General features: G+C 34.4%; 1 non-coding gene across 1 annotated transcript; it reads left to right on the plus strand.

Annotated features, from left to right (window-relative positions):
• Positions 1-5476: 5476 nt before the first annotated feature.
• Positions 5477-5613, plus strand: LOC111755684 (small nucleolar RNA SNORA2/SNORA34 family). Its single transcript, XR_002790233.1, has one exon. It is a non-coding gene; the product is annotated as a small nucleolar RNA SNORA2/SNORA34 family (small nucleolar RNA).
• The last annotated feature ends 479 nt before the right edge of the window (positions 5614-6092 follow it).

Genomic DNA, 6092 nt, shown 5'->3' on the forward strand with positions numbered 1-6092 from the left:
CAATATAGCCAATTATATTGGAGATAACAAGAGGCAACACAGGAACCATGGTAGAACTCTTTGTACAACAGTCTTATATGTTTATTTCATTTCATGGGTTTATAGGAATATGTTTTGTTTTGCCTTGCTTTGTTTTGTTTCTCCCTCTAATATAGAAAGGATAGAAATACATGTTAAGATTTATGCATGTGTAGAATCTATAAACAGTTTATGAGAACTGATCTTATGACACATGATGAAATGAACAGATACTTTGAAGAAAAAGAGACACTAAAATACCCAGTGCTGATCCTGGAGTGTCATAATGTGGAACCCAACAATAGTATTATTCTTTGTTCAGAGTGATATTAGCCTGCTTGGGTTTATTCAATCTCAAGATAATTGAAGCTATGGATAACTGCATGTATGTTTAAGTGTATAGGATTGATAACCATATTTCTAAGTTTTTGTTGGATAGTTGAATAGAACTTGTTGCAATCTCACTGTTTGAAACTCCACTCTTTATGCTCCACTTTAGTATCTTGAATAACTATTTGTAAGAAGACAATCTATAATCATCAACTAGTGATTTCTTACTGTTTATTTTTTTCTTTGAAATTATGTATTATTTCTACCCATTTTCTGTTTTGTTCAGTCTTTCTTTAAATTAAATTAAAAAAAAAAAAGACACCACAGTACCCAGTGCTGATCCTGGAGTGTCATGATGTGAAATCTACCAAAACTATTATTCTTTGTTCAGAATGATTTTAACCTGCTTTAGTTTGTTTAATCTAAACATAAATGAAGATATAGATAACTGCATGTATGTTTAAGTGTATAGGATTGACAACCATGTTACTAAGTTTTTGTTGGACAGTTGAACAGAACTGTTTGCAGTCTCGCTGTTTGAATTCCCACTTTACATGTTCCACTTTTGTATCTTGAACAACTATTTGTAAAATGAAAATATGTAAACATCAACTACTGATTTCTTACTGTTTATTTTTTCTCTGAACGTATGTACTATTTCTACCTATTTTCTGTTTTGTTTAGTCTTTCTTTAAGCAAAATTTTAAAAAAAGAAATCTAACTACTCCAGAGGCACCATACTATACAAGAGCTAGGCTGAAGCTACAGCGGAGAGTCAGCATCAATCACCAGATAAGAAAATCACGATACCTTAGATGACTGCACCTCTGGGCCATGACGTCATGCCCTGCCATGGAATCTTCTCAGACAAAGGCCTAGACATCCTGGGACAAACAAGATGCTCCCACTGTGACCTGATGGAATTCTTAGCTATAAAATAGATGAATATGATAAAAATGGCCATTGTAAACCAGTAAGTAAGGCTGGGGATATAGCTCAGTGGCACAGTGCCTGCCTGGCAAGCACGAGGTCATGAATTCAATCCCCAATAGCAAAAAAACAAAGCCACTAAGTGTGAGAGTTAATTTGTTATTCAAAAACTGGAACAATTACCAAAATTGACTCAAAAAGAAATAGAAATTCTAAGTAGTCCCACAACTGTCAATAAAATTATTTCTTAGATCATATTTCTGGTTTATATGCAAAAGAGCACTGTAAAGTATGAAGTCACATAGTTTTTCTCCTATTTTTACTGGAAGGTTCGCATTTAGGTCTATGGTTTATTTTTAGTTAAGTTATAAAAGTGAAATGTCTGTATTTATATTCGATTTTTGTGCATGGCTGCCCAGTTGTTGCAGCACCGTTTGTTGGAAAGACAGTCATCTTTCTGTTGCGTTTGTTCCTCTGTCAAAGATCAGTTGACTAAACTTGTGTGAGCATATTTTTAGATTTTGCTGTTGTATCTCATGGTTCCATCTTAGCGTAGCGTATCTTGATTATCATAGGTTTACAGTAAGTCTTAAAATCAGGTAGTGTTTGAACCTTTGTCTTCTTCAGTATTATGTCCGCCATTTCAAATCTTACACATCTTCATATGAACTTTACAGTTTCTTGATATCCATAGAAAAATACTGAGAGTTTGACTGGAATTATCTGAAATTTATGGACCAGTTGGGAAGAGCTAGCACTTTGACACCATTGAGTGTATCTATCCTTAAATATAGACTATCTTTTCATTTATTAAGATTTTTTTTACTTTTTTCATGAAAGTTGTATCTTTCCTCACGTGGATCTAGTACATATTTCAACTTACACTATATGTTTACTTTAGAGGAGTGAGGTTCTAATGTAAATTATTTTATTTAATTTCAAATTTAATGTACTCATTTGTGATATATATGACATCAAATGACATCTGTATAATATCATTTATGTCCTGCAACCTTGCTATGATCTCCTACTGCTTACCGTAGAGACTGTTTGTTTTTTCTTTTGTTGTTGTTGTTTTATCTTGTTTTTAATAAGCTATTATTTCTTTTTTTCTTTTATTTCTACATGTTTGTAGTACACAATAATTGTATTCACTGTAAGGAATTGGTATATATACATAACATATTTTAATCCTTTTTCCACTTTCCAACCACATCCCTTTTATTTTTTCAACTTCAGATTCCTTTATTTATCTTACAAGACCTTGTAAGATTAGTTATCATACATACAGTGGTGGCAAAACTTCTTTTTTGGTTTTTTGAGACAGGTCTCACTTTGTAGTACATGCTAGCCTTCAATTCACTATGTAGCTCAAGCTGGCATAGAAAGCATGGTGATCCTCCTGCCTCTGCCTCCTGAGTTCTGGGATTATAGGAATGTGCCACTACACATACTTGAGCAAACCTGGTAGAGATTTCAATGATACAAACAGCCAGCCGTACCATGTGTGTTATATCTTCTCCATCACTGATACAAACATATTGGAAAACTATACCAATAGATCAAAGAACCTAAAAAGTATGCACAACTATTATACTAAATCAAGGTACATTTTTAGATACACCACTTTACACTGAATCAGAATCTTTTTTTCTTTCTGTCTCACTTTTCCTTTTATGCCTTTTATTACATACTTTATATCTGTTGAACTTTTTGCATGAGATAAGCCATGCAACATGCAAATCTCAGGTACCTTGCTTAGCATTACAATCTCAAGATATACCCATTTTCCTACAAATGACTCCACTACGCATAAATACATTTTAAAATCTGTTCATCCGTTAATGGACATATAGGCTGTTTACAAGATTTAGCTATTATGAATTGTACTACTATAAAGAAGGGGATGCATACATCACTGTGGTGTGATATTTTTATCTCTTATGGAAAGATAGAAGTGGAATATCTGGCTCAAATAGAATTTCTGCCTTTAGTTCTGCCCTGAATCTCCATAGTGATTTCCACAGGGATTGTATCAGTTTACAGTCCCACCAACAATGAAGATGGGTTCTTTTCTTCCCACAACCTCACCAGCATTGAGGATTGGTTGATTTCTTTCTGGAGTGAGAGGAAATCTCAGCGTTGTTTTAATTTGCATTTCTTGACTGTCCAGAGATGTGAAATATTTTTTCATGTATTTATTAATCATTTGTGTTCCTTCATTCGAGCAGTGTCTATTCATTAGATTCTCATTATTTTTAGATTCTGATTTGTAATTAGGTCTTTAAATCTGGTGTCTGGTGGGGTTTTTTATTTTTTATGTATTCTAGACACTAATCCTTTGCCTAAGGAGCAACTGGCAAATTTTTTTCCCATTCTGCAGTTTGTCTCTACTCTGTTGTTGGTTCCCTTTGTTGTGCAGAAGCTTTATAATTTGATGTGATCTAATTTGTTGATTCTTAGTATTGTTTCTTCTGTAAGTAGGGTTATGTTCAGAAATACTTTCCTACACCTGTGTCTTTCTTCAAGAATTGTGTGTGAGTGTGTGTGTGTGTGTGTGTGTGTGTGTGTTGGGGTTTTTTCTTGTTTTTGCTTTTTTTTTATTCTTCTTTGGAATTTCCTAGAGAGTCAGATCATTTTCAAACAATGACAGTTTTATCTATTGCTTTCCAATCTGCACTCTTCGAGTTTCCTTTCCTTGTCATATTAAGTAGGGTTTCCTGGACTGTATTGAATAAGTAGTAAAAGTGGACATATTTGCCTTATTCCTGGTCACAAGGGAATGGCTTCTACTTTCTCACATTCATTAAAATGTTAACTGGGGGATTTTTGCAGATGTATGTTTCAAGGAAGGAAATCCCCTCTTATTCCGACTTTGTTGAGGATTTTTATCTGAAGTAGGACTGTGCCAAATGCTTTTTCTCCATCTATTGATATAATCATCTGGTTTTCCTTCCTTAGACTGCTGATGTGATGGATTACATTCACTGACTGTTGAATGTTTAACTGGCCTTGCATACTTGCATAAAATCTACTTGGTCTTGGAGAATAGTCCTCTTTATACAATGTTTTATTCTTTGATTACTTAAAATTTTGTTAAGAATTTTTCCATATATCTTCAAGAGAAATATTGTGCTTTTTTATGTTTATTGTAATTTCTTTATCTGGCTTTGGTATAAAAGTAATACTGGTGTCATACTTCAAAAGTATGCCCTGTACTTTTCTTTTGGGGGGGGGGGGCTTTTAAAGAACATCTATGATTTCTTCCTTAAATATTTGGTAATGATTACTAATGAAATTATACACAGATACCCTGTTTGGAAGATTATTAATTATCCATTTAATTTGTTTAACAGATATGGTTCAGTTGTCTCTTGATATAACAAGTGCATTTTTATAACGTTTTTTCATAATTTCCCTGTAGTTTGCAACATACATTTACAAATAGTCTAAATTTGGTTTCAAATAACACTATGCCACTTCATGGGTTTGTTCAATTACCTTATTACAAAGTACTTCCAACTCATGATGCACTCTTTTATATTTACGTTACTCACTTCACAAACCCATAAGCTATAATAACTCAATACATTCTATTATTGTCTTATACAAAACATTGTACTGTCAACAAAGAATAAGAAAAATAAAAGAATTTTATTTTATTTTTACCTTTATTTTTTCTCTAATGCTCTTTATTTTTAGGTACTCCTGAATTTGTAAAATATTCAATTTTCTTGTCTCTGAAGAGTTTCTATTATTATGTCTTTCAAGTCAGACCTACTGAAAATAAAATACCTTTGTATTTGCTTGTCTGGCAATGGTTTTATTTTTCTTCCACTTTTGAAGGATAATTTCACTTAATACAGAATTCTAGGCTGGAGTTCTTGCTTTTGGGGTTCTTTCTTCCTTTCAAAACTTTAAATTTCACTTCATTCTGTTCTTTTTTTTCATGGTTGTCAGAAAGAAGGCTGATTTTGTCCTTATCTTGCTCCTATATGGGTAAAATGTGTCCCTATTTGGGTTTGTTTAAAGAATTTTTCTCTTTGCCTTTGATTTTCTGAAGATTGAAAATGACATACCTGGGTGTAGACTTTTAACTGTTTATCTTGTTTGATATATTCTGATATACCTGAACCTCCACTTTGGAAATTTTTCAACCATGGTTACCTCAAACAGTCTTCTGTTCAATAGTTTTCTGCTGGCTCTGAATCAAGGCCAGCAGCTTCCTGACACTGTTGGTTTCAATCAGGAGTCTAAAGAGATGACTTTCTATGATCTGTTGGCCATTTCAGAACTTGGGCAGTGAAAGGGTCAATTCATGAAAAAGATAGCTTGAAGCAACCCCTCCCCACACCGTGAGCGGCTGTGAGTGTGGCACGCTGCGGTGGCCCAGGCAGAAGCCACCAGCATTTAATGGGACCCTCACCATGCTGGGACCTGGAGCGCGGGGAATCCAAGCAACCCCTCCACCCTGGTGAGCGGCTGTGAGCCTGCCAACACACAGGCTGAGAATCAAACATCACACCCCCCACCACCACCACTAGTAAGTGGGAGCCGGTGATCTGGACATCCCTTGAGAGGATGACCATAGGCAATGTAGCAAATAGGGGGGATTTCTTCTACCATCTCTTTGAAGGCAAATACTTTTATCACTGTTTTGCTTTGTTCTGAAAATTAAAGGTGTTATTTTAGCCTGTTTTGTTTTGTTGAGCTTCAATATACGTGAAAATATAGACAACTATTTTGAAGAGAAGGAGAGACTCTACAACAGCCATTAGTGACTACCCTATTGTCTGTGTTTGAAGACCTAAAAT

This window comes from Cavia porcellus, unplaced genomic scaffold (genome assembly GCF_034190915.1).
Source record: "Cavia porcellus strain 051 isolate PalLab524CR breed Dunkin Hartley unplaced genomic scaffold, mCavPor4.1 scaffold_11, whole genome shotgun sequence".
Classification (NCBI taxonomy): domain Eukaryota; kingdom Metazoa; phylum Chordata; class Mammalia; order Rodentia; family Caviidae; genus Cavia; species Cavia porcellus.